This window comes from Zalophus californianus, chromosome 8 (genome assembly GCF_009762305.2).
Source record: "Zalophus californianus isolate mZalCal1 chromosome 8, mZalCal1.pri.v2, whole genome shotgun sequence".
NCBI classification, from domain to species: domain Eukaryota; kingdom Metazoa; phylum Chordata; class Mammalia; order Carnivora; family Otariidae; genus Zalophus; species Zalophus californianus.
Window position 1 is genome coordinate 116,759,133 of NC_045602.1, and position 10,493 is coordinate 116,769,625.

Consider the following 10,493-nt stretch of genomic DNA (forward strand, 5'->3'; position numbering starts at 1 on the left):
GAAGTAGAATCACCAATTACATCATTCAGACCACTAATTATTCAGTAAGGTTTAAAAGAAATGTGTAAGTCAAATCAGGACACAAAGTTGAACAATCTGCAGGGGAAAAACATGCAAAGGATGTATCAAAGTTAGTATTTAAAAGTGGCTTAGCATTTTCCTTATAAACATGACAACTTTGTAGAATTATCAGTGTCATTTTATATGACTCAATCTCAAAATGCAAAACAGAAACAGAAAACTGGAATACTAATGAATTACAAATAATACTTAACACTAAAGTAGACTCAAGTCTCAAAAGAGAATGGATTCCATATTCAACCTAAAACTCTTCAATCTGCATTACAGCTCTATTTATTAAAGAAAACTATATATGGAATTATTTATTACAGACAAGGTTAATACATACAAAGAATCCAAAAGAAATACTGAATAAAATAGCCAAAATCTTAGTTATCTATATTCATCACTCCAAAAAGTAGAACCTGGTTGCAGTGCCATTCACCATAGCTGTTTTAATTAAAACTCAGATCCAATGACTTATTTCCAAACTCACCATTAAAAAAAAGAAACACACATACACACTCAAAAAAGTCTCGTTTTTCCCAAAGAAGGCTGATAACGAAAAAAGGGTATTTTTTGGTTTTGCTTTTGTTTTAAAAAAGAACAAGGGTATGAACTTTATTCAGTGACTGTTACAGTCTTTACTCAATATAACTCCTGTGGTATTTCTGGAAGCTCACTGGTCTCCTTAAATAAAGTCCCATTCTGAACTTTCTCTTTTGGAGAAGTTTCTCCCAGATTTAAATAAAATTTCAGTATTTCAGTTGTTATGACTTCCAAGAGCAAATGCAAGGGAAGCCCTTTGTAAAGTGATATAAAACAAATTCTTGGGACTGGAAAAAATATTAATTTGAAATTTATGTGATCAGCAACATGGGGTGTTTTCCAAGTCATCTTAAAAATCAACTTTTACGGGCGCCTGGGTGGCTCAGATGGTTAAGCGTCTGCCTTCGGCTCAGGTCATGATCCCAGGGTCCTGGGATCGAGTCCCGCATCGGGCTCCCTGCTCCTTGGGAGCCTGCTTCTCCCTCTGCTTCTCTCTCTCTGTCTCTCATGAATAAATAAATAAAATCTTAAAAAAAAAAAAATCAACTTTAACGGACACCTGGGTGGCTCAGTCAGTTAAGTGGCTGCCTTTGGCTCAGGTCATGATCCCAGAGTCCTGGGATAGAGTGCAGGGGAGCCTGCTTCTCCCTCTGCCTGCTGCTCTCCCTGCTTGTGCTCTCTCTCTCTCTGACAAATAAATAAAATTTAAAAAAAAAAATCAACTTTTAAATATAAACCTATTAAACCAGTTCTGTGACCTCAGAAAAATTATAAATGATTCGAGCTTTGGTTTTATCACTTCCCAAACAGGAACATTAAAAGAGCTACTGCAAGCTCTAAGAATCCTGTAACTCCACGAAAGCAGTTTTTCAATGTCAAATATTGTGTGAATATTAATTTGATAAAACAAAATCTGTAATTATATCTCAACCAATATGACTGCTGTACACAAAACAGAAATGTACTGTTTGGCTTTGATAGTTTTCTCACACACATACACAAAAATAAAAGCCACTTTCAAATTTAATGAAGATGGACTGGCAAACAGAAAATACTCTTTGTGAGACCATTATAAAACACTAGAAATTTGGGGGAGGAGGGAAGCTTTTCCTTTTTGGTTTGCAAGAGTCAACAAGAAAAATTAATACTAAAAAAAAAAAAAAAATCACACCAACAAACTCTTTTCTTCTTATTTACGACTATTTAGCAGTCTATATGGAAGCTCATCGAGATTTCAAGACATTAAATCAAATTCTCATTCCCTACTGTCTGTAGCATATTGGCTACATGCAAAAGTAAGACAGCATTCCTGTTCAACTTCAAAAAAATGCTTGATCACTTAATCACTCAATCATGGGTAAGTAATCTAGGCACCCAAACACTTGAGAGATAGAGAGATGTTAGTTTGCACTGGGACAGTAAAATGGGAATTTAATATAGTCCCAAGAACACAAAAATTAAACACAGGGCTAAAGAGACACAGTAATTCTCAAAAAACCATCTGCTACTAAGAGAAGGGCTTTAGTGAAAGTCTGCACAAGGTACAAATGAAATCATGATATTGAAAAATCTGCCCAGATTACCAGCTAGAAAAGGGCTGAGGATTAAACCAAAGAACACAAGAGTTATTCATAGAGCCATCTAAAGAGAAAAGTTTTTAGGTTCTGAAAAAATATGAAATAAGATATGCTATTCTTCTACTAAGTGCCTGTTTGACAGGTAAGTCATTTCAACTATCTTGAGCCTACCTTTGTTATTTAACAAGAGGGTTAGATTCCAATCACTAAAGTTCCATCTAAAGTCAAAATAGGTACTCTAAAACATATGACCCATTATCTACACCTTTACCTCTAAGGAATATTAAAAAACCATACCAATAACAAGCACCTATATTTGTAGTAAGTCTGGAATGCTACCCTGAGGGAAAAAAACAGCTTACTGCCTAATAATCAGGAATTCAGCAGAAGAAATGCATCCATATAAAACTGAACCCCGAAGAAAGCAACAACTGTTCAAGGCACCCAGTCCACCCCACCCCCATCCCTCAGATAAGACTGTTAAAAAAAAAGAAAAAGAAAATCCCCCACAATTCAGTTACTACACATATTTTCATGTTACTAAATAAGCTGTCTCATTTTATTTTGTATAAAAACAAACCCTCTATTCAAAATCTCTTACCTGATAAAACAAGAGATGTATTTTCTTAACAAGAAGTAGAGGCCAAGTCAATCCTGTGGGCAACCAATTAAAACCAACTTTTAGACTGCAATAGAGAATAAACGGAGGCAAAAATCAATGCAGGAAACACAAAACAACACGCACAGGCCACACTGAACTGTATATTATGAAGGCGAGTCTGAAACCACCACGGAGTACTTCATTAGAATGCATATTAAAAAAACAAAAGGAAAGAAAGAAAGAAACCACATGTACCAAAATCCCACACATACTTGTTACTTGGTACTGCTTTCAAATTTGAGTATTTCTCAAAACATTATGTATTTACATACATCAAGAATGTGCCATAAATTAGTCCAAGAATGAAATCAATTAAAAACTAAAACAGTCATAACGCTCAGCTTCACACCTGGTAATTACTTTTTATCACTTGATTAAACCAGTCCAGAAAATTCCATTAATACAAGTCCAACTACAACCTATTTCCTCCGGTCCCACCAAACACTTGATGAAAAAGCACAAGTTCACACATAAACAGTTCTAAGACAAAAGACAAAGTCATCAATTCAAGGGTACTTATGGAAATTCTTGCAATTGCTCTTTCAAAATATTTTCCTTTGTACCAAAATAGCATCAAGCATTGAGAAACATAAATGAAGTGAAAGCTCAGGCTATAATGATTAATTCCTATTTAAAACCCCTGGGGTTCGAAATCTTAAGGGAAAAGTGCTTTCTTTACCTTCTAACACCAAAACTATTCCAAGAAACTTGTAAAAAAAAAAAATTCCCTAAAAATGTCTGGCATATTAAGAAGACTCCCCAAAGTAAAAATGAGTCACTCATCTCTTACTGGAATTTCTCCCAAATTGGTGAAGTTGTGAACAATTCACAAGCAATATATAAGACCAAATAATTAAACAACTACATTCAAAAAGATCATTTTTTAATTCAGAGAAACAAGAAAATCATCACTGGTTAAGTATCAAGATTACCAACAGAACACTACTTAGAACGATACTCATTTTTAACTATCTTTCAAGTTCGAGATACCACCTGTGAGCTTAATATTCATCACCAAAAAGTAAAACATATTAAAAAATTTTAGTGTTACTCCAATTTTTTTCTAAAGGACAAGCTAAACATCTTCTAGACAACTACTCAAATTACTGAAGAGTGAGATTGTTTTGTCACAAAAGCTACACACATGTCAAAAGCAATGCTTTCAAAAGCCCAGAGCACTGTATTAATTTTTTATGTGTTGTACAAATCAGTTCTAATTAGGTCTAAAGAGTTTTAAAACTCTTTATTTAAAAGCCACACCTAGAAGTTTATCTAACAGGTCACAAAGGGAAACATGAAACACACAAAAAAGCCTGCTTTTAGGTAAAGGTTATGCTCAAGAGCATAGAGGAAGAGCATGAATTTTATAATATTTTCTAAATGTACAAGTTTGACTCTATAACCAACAGAACCACAGTTTTCTGGTTAAGCATTTATGATTCACAGATGATCCCCCACTGGAGATTACAATTCAAAAGGTCTGGTATGGGGCCAGGATATGTGCCCTGAAGGTAAGGGAAACAGGTTCCTCAGCCTCTTCCCTTCCAGACCCAAGAAGCCTCCAAATGTCCATCTGGATATGAACAAGTTTAGAGTCAGCCAGTTACGCCCAAAGGGAACACACTAGACCTACTATCAAAAATTTCTAAACGGCTGCCAGAAATTACTATAACAAGAAGGAAAATCTCATTCCACAAGAAAAAGTTGACGTTCCAGCTGAATTCGGCAAATGCCTCAAATTTTACGTTGTTCAATTTAAAGTACAAAATCAATCTAGAAATAAACTCATGAATCTTTTCTATTTAAGCAAAGGGGAAGGCCCACATCAACCCATACCAAAGAAAAGTATGCAGAAAGTTCAGGCTAGAAACTAGAACTTCATAACTCTTGGTGTTACACTTCTCCCTTGAATGGACAAAGTAAATAGAAACTGAGAACTGAAGTAGTACTTTTGTTTTCAACACCTCACTTTGTAAAGAGCACAATAATTTAATAGAGGCACCACTGTTCTCCAGGAACTACTCATTCCTGTGTTCTAAATGTCAGCTAGCAACAGAATGCAGGATCCCAAAATGAAAAATCCATTCCAACCACCTTAAGACTTGGTGAATTTTAGAAGGATTAAGACTGAAACAGTTCTATGCAACAAAAACAATCTAAAACACATTTTACCTATTTGTAAAGCATAAAGGTACAAAGGAGAAAATGGGCCTGATTTGCCATTAAATTCACTGATATATTTCAGAAGATCTTAAAACAAAAGGTTGCTCTAGTATACTTTTCCACTTTGTTAGGACTTAGTCCTAACATAGCGGCTTTGTTTCAGCTAAAGAAATACGATACACGAACAAATTACAAATATCTGCTATGAACATTTAGCATATTATTATGACACGGCATATTTTCTTATTTACTAGTCATTTCAATCACTTGGAATTTCAGAGTAAAATGTCTGACAACAATCCTCTTTTAACAGGAAGCCAAAGCACAAATCAGTTGCACTTAATTGTTTCCACTCTTCATCTGGTGATAAACATCAAAAAGTGAATTTTAACTTTGTTCAGTTGTCAGTCTTTAGTCAACAATAACCAGGGTACAGCAGAGCTAAGTTCTTTAGATTGAAAAAATACAAAAACCAGCACCCCTCAAATAGTCACCTCAGAGATGAGCAACAGAGAACCAATCATAATGGGCACAATGCTATAAGCCGCATAATCATATTATGGTAGGCATTATGGAAAAAAACACAGCTTCATCCACTTGATTTTGTCCCCATCCCCAAATGAATCACATTTCAGATTCTGGGATCATTCTTAACGAAACAATTCTTCTGACACTGAGGGACATGAATCCTTTAGACAGCTCATTACTCAACTTTCCCATTAACCTCCAGAAAGTTCTCAAAAGTGGCAAACCAAAAGACATTTCTAAGTAAGATATATAGTCTTCCTGCCAAAAAGACTATAATATTATTTTTCAATCCCCCCCACAAATGCCAACAAATATGTTCATTATCTTGATTTAAACTTAAAAGCAACAATATCACTTCTAACCTAGCCAACCATATTCACCCTCACTGTTGGTCTTAAGACTTAAAAGGTTGCTTGAAACTTAATGAAATAAACTCGTTGCAAACCAAAAGGTATATGAGTGGTGGTAGTAAAATCTGATAAACTATAAATTAGATCAAGTTATTTTTCTGCTTAGTTGACCTAAACATTTAACAACATTCATTTATACTACAAACATTTATTAAGGACTTGTGGCCGGGACAGGAGATATAGAAATGGACGACAGTCCCTGGATTTTAGAGAGAGATATCTAAGAGCATCTTTTGTGCAATTACTGACATTTAGAAATTCTTTCTACAACATCTATAGAAGAAAATATTCATCTAAACCAAAAGATGGGAGTGGCTCTCTACGAAATGGAATAAAAACGTTTTGAACATTGTCACTGGATTCCAGCACCTGGAACACACACTGGTCCACAAAATCAAGTTTCACATCTAAAAACCGTACCAACAACCCCCAAACTCTCAATATGCAATCATCAAAACATTTGGCATGTCACAAGAAAGTGAAAGAAGCCAGAAGTATGCTGATATTAGCACATAACGATAGGTTCCAAGTAACTACCACAATGGTTTCTAAAGCTTCACATTTTTCACCTAACAGATATGAACACAAACACAAATTATGCATTACAATCCATAAACAAAATAAGTATTTAATCGAGCATATAAAGATGATATAATATGCATTCCGTTTCGTTAAATTTCCCAGCAATAATACTGAGCACGTCCTCAACCTTTATATAAACACGCCAAACATTTCATTTTCTTAAAAAATTACCATAAAATTATTTTAACCACCTGTAGCAGTTCTTCCAAACTTTTTAATATTCTTGGAAAATGCCTGAACACAATTACTTCCCACTAAATCCAGAAATGGTCTATTCGGTCAAAACCACCAAATTTCAAAAACGAGTACAACCAGTTTTGTATTACATTTCTATAAAACAAAACAAAATCAGCCCGTATGTCCAGACCTGTAGGACATTTTTGAACAGCAAATGCTCTGAAATACTAACAATATAAACTAGGTAACAAAGTCCAATGCAATTCATTTTACTAATACAGCATTTTACAAAAACTACACGATTTTAAACCATTCAAGCAAGCAGCTCTAAGAACACTCCAGTCACAAGTCCCTCCTTCAACAATCCCTCAGCTCCAATTACATTTTTTCTCAGGTTATACTGACTGGAATTACACTATTCTTGAATAATACGGAATGGTTCCTGACTACCACAATTTACATTAAATCATCTCTGGAAATCCAGGAGTCAAGGACAGTTTGAGTCCAGAAACCTCTCCTACGGAACCTGCAAGTCAGCGCACAAAACTCCCAGCATGTTTTGTGCTGAATAACCCAAAGTTATCTTCCCCGGAGCCGCTGATATTTTTCACTATAAAGTACACATTACAGGTACAAATGAAGTCCATGTATTTACAATCTGGCAGCTAAGCCTCCTGCACTGGTGTCCATCCCCAACACCAACTGTAGATTCCCGAAGCCCCACCCACCTATTTCACGTGGCTGCCAACTAAAACCTCCAGCCTCCACTGAAGAAAACTCCTTCACTGATCGAAAGCACCCACCCTCCACCTCCTATTGGGCCTGCCCCTCTTTCAGTGCTGGAGGCTGTCTCCCAAGCGATATGTAAAGGTGCTGCTCTTTGCAGCTTCTTCCCTGCTTGGGAATCCAGGGCCTGGCATCTTAACTACTATTCTCAGAGGTTTGGGAGGCGTACTCACCCCCTTTCTCACAACAGAGGCCGGCTTCTCAAATCGCCGACACCCTCGAGGATAAACCCCGCCCAGCGCTGAGCCTTGGAAGCATTTCCCTGCAACCCCCTCCACCTTCAGACCACGAAGGCGGCCAGTTCTCAGACTTCCTTCCTAGACTCACAGGAGTGTACCAACTGCAGCTTCCTCCCCACAGGTGTGTACAGACTCTAGTCCCCTTTTCCTGTTAGGCCACAGGAGCCTCCTTTCCACTTCCGATGGAGGGAGTGTCTTCACTACGTTTATCTCCTCACTACGGGGCACAGAGATGTAGTTACAATCTCCGTCCCTTTTGGGAAGCATAGAAAATCTCGCTCATTCGGGAGGTAGGTGTGTTTTTACTGCAATCCCCGTTAGTTCGTAGGCCGCTGGGCCACCCAGCTGTGGCCTCCTCCCTCTCAGACCACGGGGGCGTCCTCCCTTTGGCCTCGTCCCCACTTCGGTATGCAGGCTGATCCTCTCTTGCGTCCTTCCTGCATCCTCTCAGGCTTCAAAGGCGCAAGCGGCTCCCCAGGCCCCCCCGCAGCCATGCCGCGACCCTTTTGTGTGGGGCGCTTGCTGCGGCGGGCTCGGAGGCCTCCGAAAGCCCCGCCCCGGGCCACCAAGGGGCGGCTCGAGCCCCGCACAGCCCCGCCCGTTCCGGGCTGCGGGAGTCTTACCGGGGAGAGCTGCGCGGCACCCGAACCCAGACCCGAGTTACCCCCCGCGCGAGTGCCTCCGCCCCGCGGCCGACAGCCCCAGCCCGAACGGCTTCCCGGAGCCCACAGCAGCCACCACCTCTTTCGCCGCTTCACAAAATGGCCGACAGCCCGCTCAGCAGCTCCGCGTTCCAGAAGGGGAGGGACGGAATGGAGACGTCACGGGGCGGGGTGGCGCAAGCGCGCTGAGGTTGTTGGGCAATCTTCCGGAAGTTGCGGGTATTTGTGGCGAGAGGAACTTTGAGTCTGTGCGTGCGACGTTTGCGCACTAACCCCGCCTAAGGAGAGTGACGCTGCGGGGTGGGTTGGGTTCTGAGTGTGTGGTTCGGCCCCTCCCTGCGGGACTTTGTGCTAGTTACTTTTCTTCAATCTTATGCGAAAGGGAATAAATAGTGCCTTCTTCGCGTGATTGTTTTGAGGATGAAATGGACCACAAAGTAGTGCACGGTTTTGTTGATGATGCCTTGGCAGAACCGAAACCTGCTATTTTTTCCCATTTAAAAATTTCAGTCCAGGGAGCCTTACCCACCAGTCCTCTTTTTTTTTTTTTAAGTATTTTATTTATTTATTTGACAGAGACATAGCGAGAGAGGGGACACAAACGGGGAGCGGGAGAGGGAGAGGCAGGCTTCCTGCTGAGTAGGGAGCCCGATGCGGGGCTCCATCCCAGGACCCTGGGATTTCACCCTGAGCTGAAGGCAGACGCTTAAGGACTGAGCCACCCAGGCGCCCCCCACCCCAACAGTCCTCATTAACCCCTCCATGGTTGCACTTTAGTATTGTTCTATTATTAAAAAAATTACTCTCGGGGTGCCTGGGTGGCTCAGTCGTTAAGCGTCGGCCTTCGGCTCAGGTCATGATCCCAGGATCGAGCCCCGCATCGGGCTCCTTGCTCTGCGGGAAGCCTGCTTCTCCCTCTCCCACTCCCCCTGCTTGTGTTCCCTCTCTCACTGTGTCTCTCTCTGTCAAAAAATAAGTAAAATATTTTTAAAAAATTACTCATGTTCTGTGGTCCTAGCTTCCCAGACTCCACTCCCCCTGCCTAAACCCTGTTACCATGGTGGAAGCCGCTATAGAAACGTAAAGATGGATGGAAATTAAGATGGACACATTAATGCTTCAGCAAGACTGACTTTATTTTTTTTTAAAGATTTTATTTATTTATTTGACAGAGAGAGACACAGCGAGAGAAGGAACACAAGCGGGGGGAGTAGGAGTGGGAGAAGCAGGCTTCCCAGGGAGCGGGGAGCCCCATGCGGGGCTCGATCCCAGGACCCTGGGATCATGACCTGAGCCAAAGGCAGACGTTTAACGACTGAGCCACCCAGGCACCCCAAGACTGACTTTAAACTGAACAATTATCCCCCCCACTCTTCCTCATTCTTAGAGCTTCTCTCTTCCCTTCACTTGTTTTTCTGTAGAATCCTTTGTTCCAGGAACTGCACATCAATGTTGACATCTTGCTTACCTCAAAGTATACTTAGGAATGAGACTCAGATGGCCATTGCCAGCATTAGTCATGAAACCATTCTGAAGACATAACCAATAGGGCTGGCAGTACTATCAGATTTCTATCCAAACCGCCCAGACCCTGTATTTTCCTATAAACCCCTCAGCCTTTTACACAGAGCAAGGCTGCAGTTTTGAAGGCATTAGCTTGCTGCAGCCTCTTTTGCCTGGAAGTAATAAAACTGTCTTTCCTCTTAAGCCCAAACCTCTACCTTTGCGTTCTATTTCAGCTCTGGAGCACAGAGCCGGGTTTTGAACAACATGATGACTATCAACAAAATTAAACTATCTTCCAAATCAGAAAGTGAGGAGACAAGTGAGCAAGAAAATCAGGGACTAAGTTCCCACAACAACAAGTTTTGGGGAAGACTTGTGTGGTAGACTTGCCTGGTGCTAGCCCCGTATGCCAAAAACAGCAAATTAGAAAACCAGGCCACTTTTTTTTTTAAAGATTTTATTTATTTGACAGAGAGAGAGAGAGCACAAGCAGGGGGAGTGGCAGGCAGAGGGAGAGGGAGAAGCAGGCTTCCTGCTGAGCAAGGAGCCCGACGTGGGGCTCGATCCTAGGACCTGGGATCATGACCTGAGCT

The 10,493-nt window shown here is 40.4% G+C and overlaps 1 protein-coding gene across 13 annotated transcripts in view; it reads right to left on the reverse strand.

The window, feature by feature from the left end:
* LOC113938174 (RNA-binding protein 12) overlaps positions 1–8,545 on the reverse strand; it is a 36,249-nt gene extending 27,704 nt beyond the window's left edge. The window contains exons 1-2 of one of the 13 annotated variants that reach the window (XM_027623393.2): positions 8,356–8,512; positions 2,788–2,872 (exon numbers count right to left, since the gene is read on the reverse strand). The gene's annotated coding sequence lies outside the window, so the exon portion shown is untranslated. The other 12 variants (XM_027623395.2, XM_027623391.1, XM_027623386.1 and 9 more) reach the window with 12 other exon arrangements.
* Between the last annotated feature and the right edge of the window lie 1,948 nt (positions 8,546–10,493).